The sequence below is a fragment of the Panulirus ornatus genome, chromosome 17, assembly GCF_036320965.1.
Source record: "Panulirus ornatus isolate Po-2019 chromosome 17, ASM3632096v1, whole genome shotgun sequence".
In the NCBI taxonomy this organism is placed as follows: Eukaryota; Metazoa; Arthropoda; class Malacostraca; order Decapoda; family Palinuridae; genus Panulirus; species Panulirus ornatus.
In genome coordinates, this window is record NC_092240.1 from 53,166,239 (window position 1) to 53,184,994 (window position 18,756).

Here is an 18,756-nt window from a genome sequence, read left to right on the forward strand (position 1 = left end):
AGCGTCCTGTGTGAGGCTAAGGGGAGAGTGTGATGCGGAGGAAGAGGACAGATATCGCTTCTGTCTTTCAAGAATTCGATTGGAAAACGGATGAGCTTCAAGCTAGAGCCCCTATAGACCTTTCTTTCACTGCTTTAGAACCCCCTTTCTTCACTGCTTTAAAGGCTTTCCTTCACTGCTTCAAAGGCTTCCCTTCTGCTTTATAGGCCTGCCTTCACTTCTTTGAAGGCTTCCCTTTGATGCTTCAATTCCTTAGAGGACTTCCTTCATCCTTTTAAACCTTCCCTGTATCCCTTCAAAACCCTCCCTTCAGCCCTTTACAGCCCTTCCTTCGCCCCTCTGGAGAGCCAGCCCGGAGCACGTGGTGACTCGTCCTATCGTCTATCTTTTGGGTCATTTGATGGTATCATTAAATAGGGGCGACAGGCACCCTAGTGTGCCAATTGGGGGAAAAGAGAGAAAGAGAGCGGGAGGGAGGGAGGAGGGAAAAGGGTGGGAAGGAGAGAGACGAACAGAAATGGTCCTTTGTGTCACGAAGGGAGGAAGTATAATCAGTTTTTACCCATTTGATGTCCGAGGGACGTGATCAGAAATACGGGGCGTGGGGAAAGGAGTTCTCTTTTTTGATGTACGATTATATGGAGGCCTTTGCTACCCACTACCTCATCAGCTTTCCATAGACCCTCAATAGTTCGGTAATGTGGATATTGCTACTACCCACCGCCTCCTCGCTTTCCATAGAACCTCAACAGTTTGGTAATATCAAGACCTTCCTCTGCGTTCTGCTGTCTGTTCAGCTTTCTGGACTTCGTCCACCTCGACGTAGAAAAACGAAAGACCTTTGTGGCTCTCAGCCTCTTTGACTTCCTCAAATTTCTCGACGTGTTAGTCAGGACATTAATGTCAGCATTATCACCAACTTGGGCTAAGGATAAGTTCTCATTCCATGGCTTTCCCGACTTCTCTAGCGAGCACCGTCATGCTGTGTGCTTCCAGTGGGCCATTTCCTCCTCCCAGTCCTACACTAGTAGTGTCCCACAGAAATGGGACCCTCGCCTTGCCTCAAAGATGATGACGTAGTGGGTGCAACAGCTCACTGGAAGCACATCACCGACTGCATCAGTGATGTTGGCCTTGAGAACAGCTCTCTGGAATACGTAACCCTCCAAAGCTCACTTGATGGCCACCAGAACAGCATCGCTGCCGACCACGTCTTTGTGAACGAAACCAAGATTGTCGTCATGCACATCAGCCTTGCCTTCAACCACGTCCCGACCTCTCCTGCCTCGCTGTGCTACATCCTCCGTAGGTTTTCCAGTCCGTCAAGACTTTTCGCTATCACGCCGGAAGGACCACGTCCGCCCCATCATTCTTCGTTGACTCGAAGTACCTGGCCTCCCTGCCTTAGAGACCCCCTGGAACATCTACCCAACGTTCATTCTTAGGTTCGCTCGCGTCTCCACCGATTTTGGTCATCTTCCTTATCTGCTCTCTGCACCAGGGATTACACTAGGAAGCAGAGAGGGAGTCCTGCCTTTACCCAGGATCACTCTCCAGAAGCTGCAGGACACATGTAACTAATAGTCTTAGTCGCTAATGGGTCTTCTTTCAACTAGTAGAGATTTCCGCGTTTTTTTCTCCCAAGATAAGGTGGTAGGAGCATTATACCATCCTATCTCTAATTCCTTTGTTCTACAGTAGCTGTGAATCCTTTAAGTCAGGCCTTTTTTTGTATATAAAAAGCCTTTTTTTATTCCTTTTGTTCCACTCCAGCTGTAGATCCATCAGCCAGGGCTATGTATGGAAAGGCCCTTTTATAAGTCCTTTTTTTTCCCAGGAGAGTCTCCGCCTCTACAGGTGGTTGCCATAAGAAGATTCTTTCGTATTACGTGTGACTTGTAAGGTGGAATTACATCCTTTTTATCCTCCCTACTTACAAAGGCAGGGATGGTGTAAAAGTTTCCTGTACAACATTAAAGGAAGCTTTTTCTTTTTGATATTTGTAAATATGGTGAAATATTACCTACCCCCATTATGCTTGATTTTTTTTTTTTTTCAATGATCGTAGAATTTCTCTCAAACATTTTTTTCGGTGGCCCAAGGTTCGATTCTCGTTTCAGCAGCGTTAACTCTATCCAGGACGACATGTTTCAGAAGCGAAAGTGAATCCAAAACAACATTTTTCACCAATGAAACTTTACTGGACTTTTTTTTTTCAGTGGTCATAAACTTTCTCTGGGGACATTTTTCACGTGGAAACTTTACCACTGGACATTTTGACATTTTTTCGTTTATCATTGAAGCTTTTCCAGTGGACATTTTTTCATTATTCAAGAGCTTTCTCACTGGACTTTTTTCAGCAGTGGACTTTCCTTGAGGAAATTCTTCAGTGGAGAATCTTGACCCAGTGCGGCGTTTATTTTCTGTGGGGCCAAGTCCCCAAATTGATCGACCCACCCCAAGGGGTAGGATGAACAGCTTGGGCGACACAGCTGGGCCGTGCATGGGTCATGGTCGGTAACGCTAAACCACCACACCTACAGGTAGCGTGAACGGAAAGCCCTGGATCCACTGACCATTGCTGTATGCATATAGTTCCTCTGCTACTTACCGAAGCCAGCTTGACATGGAGGGGGCATCGCCACCCCACATCCCCATCACCCCCGGCCCCTCCCCCTTCCTCCGTGCTACCTCCGTCGAACCCAATCACAATCGCGGGATATTAATGTGCCGAGTTATAATTGGGTAATTAAATGGCGGCCCGAGTCAGCAGTTTCGATCGGGCGTCACCGTCGTGATGGTCATTAATTACCGTGTGGCAGCAGCAGCGGCGGTCGCTGCTCCTCTCCTCTTCGGGCGGGGTGTAGGCTGTGCTCCGCGGCCGGCCTGCCCGCTGGTCCCCACCTGCTCGCCTGGCTGGTCTGTGGCCTGTGTCATTGTTGTGGAGGGGGGGGGGGGGCTCTCCTCTCTCTCTCTCTCTCTCTCTCTCTCCTCTCTCTCTCTCTCTCTCTCTCTCTCTCTCTCTCTCTTGGGTAGGTATCTTCTCCCTCCCCTAGAGAGCGCCCACCACAAGGCAGGCCACCAAGCAGGCCCCCCCGTGTCCCTCCGTGTCCTCCCGCACCACATCATCACCAGAGGCCACGCCGGGCCCGCCACAGAGCCTGGGTAACGAAGACCATCTCCGCTGGGAAATTATCAACCCGCCAGACTATCAGAGGAAACAAGAAAATTCGCGATTCTCAATCCTCCCCCCCAACCCCAATTTTCCGACGCGAAGTGTCAAAAAATCTGCATAACGCTGTTAGCTTTGGCTGAGCAAGGAGAGAAGGGGCGGCCAGGGGCTGCGGTGGTAGATTGGAGACAAAACAGAAGGGGGAGCGAGATGGAAAGGAAATGCCCAAGGGGAATGTAGAGGAGGTGGGAAATGAATCGAGAGAGAGAGAGAGAGAGAGAGAGAGAGAGAGAGAGAGAGAGAGAGAGAGAGAGAGAGATAGGAAAAGAGAAGGGGTTTTAGAGACAATGGGAAAGAGAATGAAAGCAGAAATTGCTGGTGGAAGAGGGCTATGTAGAGAGAGAGAGAGAGAGAGAGAGAGAGAGAGAGAGAGAGAGAGAGAGAGAGAGAGAGAGATTGGGAGGGTATTTAATTCACCAGGTTAGCCAATCGGCTTCCCAGAAGAGGTCGTCGCTTAGGTTGCCAGAATAGCTGATTAATTTGGTCATGAGATCAGCCAGTTAGTGATTTACCAACACGAGTATGATTATTATAGAGTTATAGATTATAGTTATATGAAGACTATAAATATGATACATTAAATAAGTATATAAGACGAATGACCTCAATTGGGGTCGTTTATTAGCCGGATGTCAATAAAGGACATGTAAGGTCACTTTAGCTCATGATTACGTTAATCGTTTTGCATCAGCGAAGATAAAAAGGAACTTCAGAAAAGAGGAGAGTGTCTCCTGCGTACGACCGTAGCCGAGGGGAAGAATGAACAGTTGGGTTGACTGTGAGCCGACCACCCCGTCCATGATGCGAACCTTGCCTTGACGTGCCCGCGTGTGATTCATAGTCAGCAACGCTGACCGCTACACCGCGGTAGCTCATAGTGTAGACCTCGGCTCTCTCATTATTATTATAGAATGGTAATGATGTATTATATTTTTGATTTCCTTTGATCAAACTACTAGAAGGTGGGTTTTATGGGATATTCCAATTGGTTCATTAAAACAGATAATTAGAATGTTGACTCAAAGGGTTCAGGGAATATCAGAACCGATTTATATGGTGGAGATGCGTGATGAAACAAGGGAATGAACCAAGTATTTTAGTGCATCCAATGTAGATAGAGAACAAAAAATCATGGGGGGGGTTTTTAAGTGCTCTTTAGCATAATCCCATTTTTTGTTAAGTTGTAGCGTAATTCCGTTTTTTTTTTTTTTCGTTTAGTTAAGTCGTGGCCTAATTTCGTTTTCGGTTAAGTTTCATCCGAATATCGTGTTTAGTTATGTTGTAGCGCAATTTCTTTTCTTTTTCTTTCTTTTTTAGAAAATTTGTAGCCTAATTCCATTTTTTTTCGTTGCAGGGATTAAAATTTTAAATGATGTTGAAGTGTAATTGTGGAGAATTTATTGATGTATAATTCCGAACTTTGTGTCTAAAGGACATGGTTTTTATGTGATGTATTTAGTTTAATGTAGAGGTGGTATTAATGAGTGCCATGTTATTTTTCGTTGGTGCAGACATGAAAGACAAAAATGATTCCCATTGTTATGTGTGAGAAATGAATACACTGGAAGAGAGGGAAAATGGGATGGAGAAAGAGGCAGAAGAAATGAGAGAGACGGAGAGAAAATGGGGATGGGAAAGAGATAGAAGAAGGAATGAGAGACAGAGAGAAAATGGGATGGGGAAAGAGGTAGAAGAAGGAATGAGAGAGAGAAAATAGGATGGAGAAAGACATAGGAGGAGGAATGAGAGAGGGAAAATGGGAGAGAAAGAAGCAGAAGGAATGAAAGAGACAGTGGGAGAGGAATGAGTAAGAGAATCTGATGAAATCTCAGTGGAGAATGAGGGAATCCTGTTGGCCATGATTTAGACTCGCCCTCTGTGACAATACTGAGGCACTGAAGGGAGCGTCTTGGTAGGACCTCCATCATATACTGAGGACTCAGGCCATCGAGGGAAGCGTTTAAGATGGCGCAATGCCCTGAGATTATGTTCTGTCTTCTTCAGTGTTCTGTCTGTCTGTCTGGAGTTTCAGTTTCATGGATCATAACACCCGCCAGACCGGGTCTGCCTCGAAGCCTTGTCCTCTTCATGGTGTGGTCACTTTCTTTCCCCCTGGGCCATCGAGTCGCCAGGCATAGCCTTCCTGCTTGTGGGCTCCTGCCCTGGTACACCATCCATCGTGTCTTTCAGCAGTATATGTATTATCCTGTGAATCCAGCAGCCATTCTCCTCGCAATATGTCCTATTCATCCAAGAGACTTTTATCTTCCCAGTATGTGTCCTATCCTTCCAGCGGACATCCTCCTCAGTGTGTATCCTATCCAGTTCCCGTGTATTAGCGCCATTGTTTTTTTGGGAGAAAATTCCTTGGAATATCCTCCACGAAAGACCCAAGAAGGTAGGATACTAAGATGGGTTTTACCCACACAGGAAAGAAAATGGTAAAGCAAAGTAAGTGAACCGCTTAAGATAGGTCGCAGGAAAGCAGCAGGAATAAAGGATTGTAAACCTTTCCTTATGAGAAATCTCGCCCAAAGATTTTACTAAAACCACCTTAATGACTCCACTCTTAAGCTGCTTCTTAATTAAGGAATTTCCCCTCTACGGAGCCCAACCCCCATCCCTCCTTGACATCAAAAAACCTAATTTCTAAGGATTGACCTCACTAAGAGACCTCCTCGCTATAAAATATCCTTATTGAGGGGATTTTTTTCATCAAGAAAATTAAGGTCTTTCTTATTTAGGGGCTGAGAGGTATCCTTGCGAATTAGCTTGAGTAATTGACTTCCCCGTGCACTGTGGGTAGAAGGAGAGTAATTATCATTAATCCGACATTTCGTGTTTATTTAGTCGTATGAATGATCACAAGACGTAGAGGAGGAGACAGGGCGCCGCCCACGCTTCTCCTGCTTATTGTAGGAGACGACTTTTAAGAAGGGACGGGAGGAGGGGGATCGTTAAGGGGGGTCTGGTAATCCTCCCGCTCCAACTGTTACCACATCCGAAACGTAGGAAGTGAAGCAGTAGCCAAATGGCTAGTATTACCCCGAAGGGTAGGCGAGCGAGGGTCGGGTTTAGTGGGAGGCACAGTGCTCAGGATAAGAGGAGGATAAGAGGAGGTATACCCGTCCGGACCAAACACCTTGCCATCACGTAGGTGGGAGTGTGTGTGTGTGTGTGGACGACTTTGCTCGAGGGAAAAGTGTGGGAGAAGGGGGACATAGGTTCAGTGGGAGGAGGTGGGTTTGGGAGGACAGGATCCGGAATCATTCAGGTCAGAGTTGCGAGGAATGAGTGGCTTTATCATCGTACAGTTCGCTGTAGATTGATCAGATCGGACGACAGAAGTGAAGGCTAAGAGAAGCCGTTGATTTGCTTTTAAAAAAAAAGATTAAAGGCTGTAAAGATTTGCTTGCAGAAGTCATACAAACACACTTTCTTTATACATGAAGGCGTGCTTGACTTTACTAACGACAGCTCTGCCATGATTTCAGATTGAAAATGAAACCAGGATGATAATCAAGGGTTTCATAGCCATATAATGCTTTGCCCCTGATGCGACAGGCGTCATTTTGGAGCAAGAGCGATGGGGCCACATTTGTGGGGTAACTAGTTGAAGGGAGGTAGGGCTCCGCTCCATCCGGAGTGAGCTCCGCTATACGATCAACACAGCTGGAGGTATCCCGACCGGCGAAGCATTACTAGTCCATGCATTGATGACATGAGAGTTTTATGAGTTCGTAACGTGTGAGTATCTGAGAAAAAAAAAAAGGGGTTTATGTCTACGCTGAGTAGATGGGGAAGATCTGGTAATACACTTAGTGTTTGGTTTTCGTTCTGCAAAGCAGCACATGTATAACAGGAACGACTCGCGAGGTGTGTCCAGTGAAGAATGTGTTGTGCATGAGAACGTAGGTTGTCTGTCTGTGTGTACGGTAGGATAAGGTGCGAGATACGTAACTAGATACATCTTCCTCTCTACACACACACACGCACACACACACACACACACACACACCCATCCCACAAAGCCATCAGGACTCAACTCTCAAATTTCCGCAGAGGAAAAAAAAAAAGAAAGGGAAGGGGTCCTTTTGTGTATGGCCTCTGGAATAGAAAAAAAATGGACCCCTTCCCCTTGCTTTCCAATCAAGGGACGAGCGTTTGTCGTACAGGGATATGGAATATTGTTTCAGTGCCCCCCGGCCTGTGTAAAACCAATATCAGACTAACTAAGGCGGTGTGGAGACAAAGGGTGTTGTTTCGACACCCCCCCACACTCTCTCTCTCTCTCTCTCTCTCTCTCTCTCTCTCTCTCTCTCTCCTCTACCACAGCCTGGTGGTGTTGGTGGTGGTCATGCCTGTCTGCACGCCTCTTAACTTGTGGCGGTATGTAGTGGGAGGTGTGTGTGTGTGGTGAGGTAGGACCCACCAGAGTCCAGATCCTACTCGTGGTGTGGTCAATATTCGTCTCCTCCAGCCTCGTCCACGACCATGGTAACACTTACCCACGTAACCTACAATGTACGTCACTCGCTGAGGGCCCCTCAGTCCCTGCAGTGTTGTCCTCTTGTGCGCCGCCGCCCGCAGGATGGGCCGCAGTTGCACGTGCACGGCAGATGAGCTGCAATTGTGGCAAAAAATGAAAATCAATTAACGTACGAGAAAATTAATCCTGAGAGAGAGAGAGAGAGAGAGAGAGAGAGAGAGAGAGAGGAGAGAGAGAGAGAGAGAGAGAGAGAGAGAGAGAGAGAGTTGTACCCTGTATGAGGCGGTACAACACCTTGTTATTAAGTTTGGTATTCATCCACTTTACAACGTGTTATGCCGTAGTCTTCTGCTCACTCGAGCCTGGTAATGACCCTTTGTGACCTCCACGCTCCTCTTGCGCTGCCTCTCACAGCGTGAGCTGGGGGGTAGCAACAACACTTAAGGTAGTTGCTGGTTACGGCAACAAATGAAAGAGCAATATGGACAAAATATTCGCGCACATTTTGTAACGTGTGGTAGGAGTCGTGTCTGAATTCGCTGTAATACCGAGTGTTGGAGGATGCGAGTGTGATTCCTTTGCCACAAGAGTTCCATCCTATTTGTCTGGTATTAACACGAGGACCGAACTACCTTCGTGGGTATTTATAGCCCATCCTTGTGTGTCGGGGCAGCAATAACATCATGTTGTCTATTGATTCCCTTTATGGGGCCATATGTATGGGGGGGGGGGGGGGGGTTGGAAAGGGTTCTTTAATAGTATCATTATGATGGTAAAGGGATCGGCTGGTGTCGGTTTCCACTCGTCCTAAGTCTGAGAGAATGGTTCCATCTCTATTCAAATGAATGTTTTTTTTTTTTGTAGCTTTCATTGAGAAAGTCTCGTTTATCATCGGCTCCATCACTGGTGTCATTGATCATAGTTAATCGTCCGAGGTCACGGACTCGGAGCCAAATGCGTTAAACAGGTCAACACTTAATTCCGGCGTGGATATAATATAGCTTGTTAGGCACCCGTGCTCGTGCCTCCGACACAAGCATATTTACGTGCGCGTTTTTGTTGAATGAGAAGTTTAATGTTATATTGAGAGAGAGAGAGAGAGAGAGAGAGAGAGAGAGAGAGAGAGAGAGAGAGAGAGAGAGAGAGAGAGAGAGAGAGCAGTGCTCGCGAATTAATATTTTGCACACATTAACAACTCAGCAGACGGTTTCAGCCTGAAGTGTGGTTGCTCAGTTGCTCGTCCTGATGCCAAATCCTCGACGGGAACCATCCTTGTGTGTGTGTGTGTGTGTGTGTTACAGCAGTGGGACTGCCCCCAGCATCACTGGTTTGTTAAAGTGACCCGCTCATCTTTGTACTGAATTCATAAGAGAAAACGTGTTCAATCGTGTGGTTGTGACTTGAGGGCATCATGTCTGATTTCCAGCCTTGGCTCAAGTTATAACTTGACCTGGCGCGGTGTGGGGTTTAAGAGGGAACAAATGGGGTTTGATTTCCCATGGGGGATGTCAGGACCGCCAACTGTGGTCTTCACATGGCAACACTCATTAATCCCCATACATTCAGGACGCAAGTTTTAGCGATCCAGTGTGGCACTTTAGCTGTGCTGTAAAAGATTTGTTGAAGGGGGACTCGCTTAGCGAGAACCAAAATTCCGAGGACGACGGTTTCTACGGTCTACTTCTACGCCTCCAACCATCTCGGGCTGGTCTACTTCTACGCCTCCAACCATCTCGGGCTGGTCTACTTCTACGCCTCCAACCATCTCGGGCTGGTCTACTTCTACGCCTCCAACGCTCTCGGGCTGGTTGCTTCATACACACAAACAGATGACAGAGATGATATGTTATCAGTCAAATTGTTGAGGTGATGTTGGACAGTAGACAGACGGACAGGAGGGAAATGAGTTTGTAGTTTGGGGGTGACCATTGATGACATGAATTATCAGCTGGAAATAATGAGACGGAAATATTACACCATGAGAGAGAGATTGAGAATGAACCTGCTTGTATTTTGATGGAAATTGAAAAATAAGAAAATTAACTTCATGCATTGATAAAGGTGCCATTTAATAGAAATTCGAAAAGAGACTCAATATTCCCGATTGAGATGAGAACGTATCTGACGTGGGGCAGAAGAGCTGTGTTGTTAAGACAGAAGGTGAACACGTCAAGGCCACACGGCTGGTAAATAGCCAGTTAACTCCCACCGGCAGTAGCCTGGACGACAGGTCACATCGGGTCAACAAAGGGGGTCAATTAGACTGGGTCGGATTAGTTTACCGAAGTGCCAAGGGGTACAGAGCAAGCGGGTTCCCTCAAGTGGAAAGCGTTCCGGGATAGCGAGCCCGCTCACTCTGTTTTCCTGCATGGTCGTGAGCTGTACCCGGGCAGTTTTGTGTGCTGGATCTCCACAGTAATATGCCTCACAAATTCGGGACGAACGGAAGGATTTCAATCCCCCTGCGCCTCGTGTGGAGACCTGGCGATTCCAGCTGTCCACCGCGTAGCTGGCTCTTGTTTAAGGGTCGTTTGTCTTTCACATTTTATCCGTGTCGCTGAACTGAGTGATTCGGTTGGTGGTCGCCTGTTTTGAGATGATAAAGCCAGCTTATCTGGTGAAGCTGGTTCTCTACTTGACCCCGAGGGTGATTATATAAAGAGCTTGTTCGTCTGTGTGTGGGTTACTGCTCTCACAGTCAGACAGGTTCTGGCTCTCCCTAGTTACTGGACTAAGTCGTCGTTCACTCTCCCCTATTTTGTAGATATTACTCCGGGTGTTTGTGTTCCCGAGAACTGGTTGCTTATGTGCCCCTCTGCCGTTCACCAGACTGCAGTATGATACTATACGAACAACTGCGTCATGTTGTTACTCTGTGTGTGTGTGTGTATGTGTGTGTGTGTGTCTCGGTTTCTTTCCCTACACACCTAAGCTTTGGAACTCTCTAAAATTTTGCATTTTTCCTCACGGGTACCATCTGCCCCCCCCCCCCTTTTTTTAAGGCAACTCTTTGTTGATCTTTCCCTACTCCCCCCCCTCTCTCTCTCTCTCTCTCTCTCTCTCTCTCTCTCTCTCTCTCTCTCTCTCTCTCTCTATTACCCCTTATTTCGTTATGTATCATTTAAGTATATATATATATATATAATATATATATATATATATATAATATATATATATGGAGGGATGAGAGTTTAGAAGCTGGAATATCCCCCTCCTGCATTATCACCGAAAGGAAGAACAGGCTAGATAGCCAAGCGGGGATCTCTCTTCCGATTCGTATCTATTCTTGCAGCTGCCTCGCTCAGCACTGCAAAAAAAGAGGAACACATGTCAAAGAAAATGGATGACATAGATTACATAATGTTCGATTGCACATGACTTTCCCAGTGAAATGTTTATCCTTTACGAGATGAGGTAATTAGTTTTGTCAAGGTCAAATGGACATGTCACACACAGGTTTACGTAACTACAGCATCATGACAGTCATACTCAGAATGAAATATATTTACTTATCATTCGAGTTTCAGTTAAAGAAAAAAAAAAAGAAAACGTTCATACTCCGTGAAATTTTCCTGCATGTTTTCTGTGCATCTCATTTGCATACAGTTTTGACTTTTTTTTGTAGTTTCATTGTTCTTCGTTCTTCTTCATCCCTTCCCCACTCTCATTCACTCCCTCACTCACAGACTCTCTCAGACTAGTACACACGATCTTGCTCATACACATGAATACACATCTTTATCATACATAAATACTTACACACACACACATGTAATGATATTTATACTTATATCTTTGTATGTTTATTTGCATATATGTATGTATATCCTTATCTATTTATGTCAACCATACATGTACAAAAAAGACTCACTCCGCGTACGACTCAAATCATTACAATCAATAGCAATTACATTCATACACACACCAGTGTGTATAGCTAACTCCGTGATACACAAATAGTGACCACACACACACACATACACACACGAGTGTAAAACTCGCTTCCCTCAGCCACGAGTAGTGATCACCGGGGTTGTAATCACATACATGCGCATACATTATACATTAGGCCATCAGTGCGGAGCGGAGGCAATAGGGTAGGTGTTGGAGAGGGGGCAGCAAGCTTGTCTCCACTTCTCGGTAATCAGTTAGAGTGAAGTTAAATCCTTTAATCCGAGGCTCATTCCACCCAGCACGGGGGTTCAATTCGCTAAATTACCGCCATCATCGGTGCATCGCACAGTCCACTTTATTAATGGCTTGGTTGGGGAGGGGGGGAGGAGGGTGTTAGTGGGTTATGGGAGAGAGAGAGAGAGAGAGAGAGAGAGAGAGAAGAGAGAGAGAGAGAGAGGGGGGGCCCTATGTCTGGTGGGATGCATGCAAAGGATGGTTAGAAAGTAAGGGGCTCCAGTTGGAGGTCGTGTTTGGTTAATCACAATCCTATAAAAGGATTGAATTATATATATATATATATATATATATATATATATATATATATATATATATATATATATATATATATATATATATATTCTTTTTTTGGGGGGGGGAAGTGTATCTGATGAGGGATTCATAGGGTATATTGTCGCTGAATTTCATATCAATTCTTTGGATCGTGAATGCAGTTTCTTTCCCATTTTTTCAGGTTCGCCAGTTCGGCCTTTGTGGTGCATAGGCCACGGGTAACCTCCTACCCTGTGTGACTCGCCTCTGGTCATTCCTCTCTCAGGAATTTTGGCGAAGGTTATGTTTTTATTTTCCGTGGCTCTCGACATCTCGTGAAGTCCTTGTGGTGCGGGTGCCTGCTTACAATGCCTCCATTCTTTGGGTTTTCTGGGTTTTTTTATATTTTTTTTCATCTCTGATAATACGTTACTTCTTTTCCAGAAGCGCCATTGCGGTTGTCGTTGATGTAGCGCCTTCCCATCCATATCTGTCAACACGGGTGTTCGTACAGGGTTTTGTTTCATCTGGGTCTCCCTCCTGGCATAAGACGGTCCTGAGGGAAGAAGATATTGGCGTCGTGGCTGGGGGAGTAACTGGGAGAGGAGGTGGTGGTGTGAGAGGTGGTGGTGGTGTGAGAGTGGTGGTGGTGTGAGAGGTGGTGGTGGTGTGAGAGGAGGTGATGTGAGAGGCATGTCTGGAAAAGGTTCATGTTCCCCTACTGTCCCATATGTGCTTTGGAGGGAAAGTGTGTGTGTGTGTGTGTGTGTGTGTGTCTGTCCTCTAGTATCGTAACGCAGGTTCATTTATTTACATTGTATTAAACAGTCTTCTAATTGTACTACTGTATTTGTTGTTCTTGCGGAACAAAACACGTACTGTATTTTCTTCTTTTTTGCGCATGTTGTAAGTGAAGATTTTCCCGTATGTGAACGAGATGTAACACCGTGTAATCCATAAGACAACAGTTTCACACGGAACATGACGGCCTGTTACTGGCTAATTTAGATCGAGTCGAATACTCTTAACAGGAGAGTCGACTGATGAAACTGCTTTTCCATGTTGATAAAAAAAACGATTTAGAAAGAATAGGAATTCGAAGGCACGAAGGATATAAAAAGGAGTTTATGGTGGAGAAAATGTAATGAGGTGTGTTACTGATCGCCGTGTTCATGCCCGGATGTAGATGGATTGAGCTGACGCGCTGCTGCTGTGCGTGGGTGAAGCACGACGCTGAGAAAGGAAGAATGAAGAGAAACCGTGATACAGGATCCCGCGTCACGGGGTCGGGGAGATATCAGGATAGACTCCGGCGCAGGTTTTCCCCTCTCCATATTATGAGGGGAGGGTGAGGGGGGGGGATGAGGGGGGGAAGGTCGTCCACAGCTGCGTCGGCCCCTCCGTCAGCGTGGCATGGGCCGGGGACATCACCGTCATCCATCCCTCCTCCCTCGCTGATAATAAACCTTGGCTGACCCCCTCACATATATCAGGATATCTGGCGTCATTTGGTTGATGGATTGAGGGATTGATGCGCCTCCCTCCCCGCCTCTCCCCCTTGCAATCCAGTGAGGGGCGCCTCAGACTGAGCGATTGCCCCTCTCTCTCTCTCTCTCTCTCTCTCTCTCTCTCTCTCTCTCTCTCTCTCTCTCTCTCTCTCTCTCTCGTCTCTCTGGATTCGCGTGCACAGCTTCCCGGAGCCGATTCTCATGGAATACTGGAACCGACACCCACCTCCCCTCCATCCAGCCAAACCCCCTCCAGCTCCCCCCCCCCCCTTTCCTTCCTTCCTTAAGAAGCTGTGGTTAATCCTGAATGGAAGTCCTCGGGATCCTCAGAGATGAAGAGGATTGTGCAAATGGTTGTCAGAGAGAGAGAGAGAGAGAGAGAGAAGAGAGAGAGAGAGAGAGAGAGAAGAGAGATGGAAGAGAGAGAGAGAGAAGGGAGATCGGTCGTATGAGACGGGGAGGAGGGGTTGGGAAAGTTGGGCAAGGGGGGACGGAGGGAAACAACGGGGCCACTGCCAACTCATCGGCCATGGCCTATAAACGACTGTTTCCTGGTTAATTAAGTTGAGTCATCGATGAGAGAGAGAGAGAGAGAGAGAGAGAGAAGAGAGAGAGAGAGAGAGAGAGAGAGAGAATTTTCTCTACTTTGACAGCTAAGGGGCGTCATTTACATACGGCCGATCCGTGATTAGGGAAATGGCTGAGCAAGACTTTGTGATGATGGTATGGGAGTGACAGCTTCGGTCCGCCCTTGTTGGAAGTATGTGTGTGTGTGTGTGTGTGTGTGTGTGTGTGTGTGTGTGTAAAGCTTATACCAGTTTAACACTTCAGTCGCTGACAGTATCGGCAAAGCATAAACACTCGGTAATGACTCGACAAGCACTTAAACAACCGCCTTCTCAACACATTGTTTTACTCTGCTTCACTAGAAGGTACACTCCCCAGACACGTACGAAACTACACTTCCCAGACACAATCGAAAGTACACTCTCCAGACACATTCGAAACTACACTCTCCAGACACATTCGAAACTACACTCCCCAGACACGTACATGTCAAACTTTCTCGGCCCTGTGTTCTGCACACCACCCATTTCCCACCAACATGGAAAAAAAAAAAAAGCACCGATTGAACCTATCATATGATCCCACATTTCCAAGATGCAGCCTCGGTTATGGAGATAATGAACTCTTACACCTCGGTTGACCTACGCGTACGTTACAGAATTATGTACACTGAACATCGCTACACTTCGTGATCTTTCGCTCCGGCCCGGCGGACGTGGCCGTCTTCCTTGGCGCTGCTAGGGAGCCTTCCTAGAAGGGGGTCCTGGGGTAGCAAGGTATGCCTTTTTTCTCTTGCATGAGGAAAAAAATATAGAAAGAAATCAATGAATGAAGGAGAGGCGATGTGGCTTGCAGAGAGAAAATGAGAAGTGGGAAGCGAGGGTATGTATCCAGAGTGAGAAGATGGGAAGAGGATGGAGGAAAATGGGGAGAAAAATAAAGCGAGAGAATCACTTCGGAAAGGATAAAGGGGGACGAGGAGCGAGGAGTAAGGAGATTTGGGTAGGGGAGTAAGCCAGCAGGGCTGGGGAGAGAGACACAGGGACGTGGCTGGGAGAGAGAGAGAGAGAGAGAAGAGAGAGAGAGAGAGAGAGAGAGAGAGAGAGAGAGTGAGTGTGTTACATAGACACAGACCCCCAGTGAATATACAGTCGTTTGCTGTGAAGATATGGTCTTTGTGGCCTTTAAATGCACGTGGTAGGGTATTGATACCACGAGCAATTTAAATGGCCATTTCAATGAACGTAGGTTGATATAAACGCAACTCTCGATCATTATTTTTTCTGATGTATTGGTGTGATGGCTGGTGGATGTCGCTACTTCAGTGCGGGAGCTGAATATTCTCGAGCACTGAAGCCTCCATGTTCATGGCAGTGAAAATGCAATTGTTTCTGGCAGGTTTTGGGGGGACTTTGACTACAGGTGTCTGTCATCGCAGTGTTAACATTCTCTTTAGTTATGATGAAATGTACATTAAGTGTGTGTGTGTGTGTGTGTGTGTGTGTGTGTTGTTTATATATAATTAATATATATAATATATATATATATATATATAATATATATATATATGATATATTATATATTTATATATATATATATATTTATATATATTATATAATTATATATATATATATATATATATAATGTTTTCCATAACATCTTCCATTACTTAGATTACTACAAAAACGTATCCCCTTAGATACACACCCCCTTGTGTAGAGGGGGGGAGGGGCACCTACTCTCGTCTCCCCTATTGATAATTCCATGATAAATGCATTAAGGCAACTTGATAATGAGATGTTGAATGAGATGGATTCGACAGCTGTATGTTCCGTGTGTTGTGTGTGTGTGTGTGTGTGTGTGTGTGTGGTGTGTGTGTGTGTGTATTTTTTCCTCCTGGCCGGGCCAGTAGATGTATAGGGAGGAGGAGCAGCAGCAGAAAGAGGTGGACAGATTTTTTCTTTCCCCCTCAAGTTTGATCAGATTTTGATGAGGGAATTGTCCCTTCCCCAGCTCAGCTGTCTGGGTTAGTGGAGATAATTATTGCTCAGGATCTGACGTGAGGATGGCAGGCCATGTTTGTTTTTATTTATTTTTTTTGCGAGATGAGAGAGAGTTTGGGCAGAACGGAGAGAGAGGAGAGAGAGAGAGAGAGAGAGAGAGAGAGAGAGAGAGAGAGAGAGAGAGAGGTGGGGAAGGAAGGAAGGGGGAAAGGAAAGTTTGCTATCTATCTATCTCCATGTCTCTCCATATATCTATCTCTCTGTCTGTCCATTGTCTGTCCATCTATCTATCTACACACATCACGTAACCGTGGAGGTAATTCTTGGCCGCAGTCCAGCGTTCCTGTCTGGGCGTCATAGATTTCTCCTTGTGGCCCACCATCGAAAAACGAACGAGGGATAGTCCCCCCCCAGTCCCCTCCCTCCCTCCCCTCCCCTCCCTCCCCTCCCCTCCCCTCCCTCACCAGCAGCAGGCCCCAGGACCCCCGCTCCCCCTCCCTTCAGTAGTCTGTGGCTCAAGGAACTGATTCTCCCGCGAGGTTTTGTGACACGCGCTGTGCCACAGGGTGTGTCGTGGTACCTTCCCTAGTGTGGGGTTTAGTTTTACTGTGAGGTAAATGGAATACCTGTGAGCGATGCACGACGGTGCGATCCTTGGAACACGACGGTACCGTCGTGCTCAGGTGTCGTACCGTCGTGCTCAAGGGTCGTAACGTCGTGCTCAAGGGTCGTACCGTCGTGAACAGGTGTCGTACCGTCGTGCTCAGGTGTCGCACCGTCGTGCTCAAGGGTCGTACCGTCGTGCTCAGGTGTCGCACCGTCGTGCTCAAGGGTCGTACCGTCGTGCTCAAGGGTCGCAACACAAAAAATAATTACAATCATTACACACACACACACACACACACACACACACACACACACACACACCTGCAGAGCCGATGGAAGAATATATTAGTCTGAAGTAACGATCATCAGGACCTCGGTATAGAAAACGGCAGTTACGACAACGCAATTAAAGCGACACAGAACACTGGAACTGAGTGAACTACTGCTGACGAGAGAGATTTATGGAGAAGGACGTGAAGCAATCGGGAATATTACCATAGGTGGAAACTGGGGGAATAGGGATGGAAAGACGTATTGTGTGTAAGGGTTGAAGTGTTTGATACACCCGGGGGGGAATAACGTGCTACACATCTCGCACACCGGGGAAAATGAACCTTATTGGAGAATGAGGTACGGCTGAATGAACCTTTCCAACGAGACTATGAAAGATATATTGTGAGGGAAATTTTTGAGAGAGAGAGAGAGAGAGAGAGAGAGAGAGAGAGAGAGAGAGAGAGAGAGAGAGAGAGAGAGATTAGGGGGACGGGGAAGCAAATTGTACAGGGACAAAGAGGAGTGTATGCAAATGAGTACACATTTGCCTGGTGTGAATAGGGAAGGCGAGAGAGAGAAGAAGAGAGAGAGAGAGAGAGAGAGAGAGAGAGATAGAGAGAGAGAGGAAAAAAGTGTCAGAAGCATATTGGACAGATGGGAATATGCAAATGAGCAGTTGCCTGTAGTAAAGATGGAATGAGTGGAAGTTGTAAATGAGAATTAAGATAGTAGAGAGAGAGAGAGAGGGGGGGGGAGGAGAGGAAGACGAATAGCTAAGGGTAGAATGTAGATGGCAAATAAAATTAGAGAGAGAGAGAGAGAGAGAGAGAGAGAGAGAGAGAGAGAGAGAGTGAGAGAGAGAGAGAGAGAGAGAGGAGGCGACGGGGGCCGGGGATGCAGATGAGTAGATGGGATTAACGCGTTAAGAAAAGTCCCAAGCTCATTACCCGGCCTCCCAGCAGACCTGCCACAGTGAGGGTGGGTGAGGCGGGTCTAACTTGAACAGAGGAACCTTCATGTACGCCTGTTAAGAACCTCTCTCTCTCTCTCTCTCTCTCTCTCTCTCTCTCTCTCTCTCTCTCTCTCTCTCTCTCTCTCTCTCTTAAACTTTGATAAACAATTATTCATTTAATCGCACACACACACACACACATTCATACACATACGTATAGGCTCGGAGGTATACATACACACGAGATTAAAGGATCAACATTAACAAAAGCAAGTCATTTTCCTTTTGTTATTCGAGTCATGACTGTAGGAGATAGAGGCACCCCCCCCCCCTTTTGAGCCCTCCCTCGACCCCCCCTTCGTCACGGCCCTGACCCTGCGAGTGCCACGTCACGTGACCTCTGCTTGCCACCGTGATTTATGGGGGGGGGGGGGACCATCGGATAACACCCCCCCCCCCCTTACCCTGCCATTACCAGCGCCACTTGGGAAAGTAAAGTCCCGGACAGAATGCGTCAAGTCAGTGGAGTGACCCTCATCATCCACTGTTTTTGAAACTGAGACTTGAATTTTATAGCCTTTTTTTTTTCCTTCGTTTGTGTTTGTAGTGTTGGTGTTTGTGTTTGTTTGATTTGCTTGCGTGGTTGTGGTTGTGGTGTGGTATGTAGTTCGATGACGTGGTCA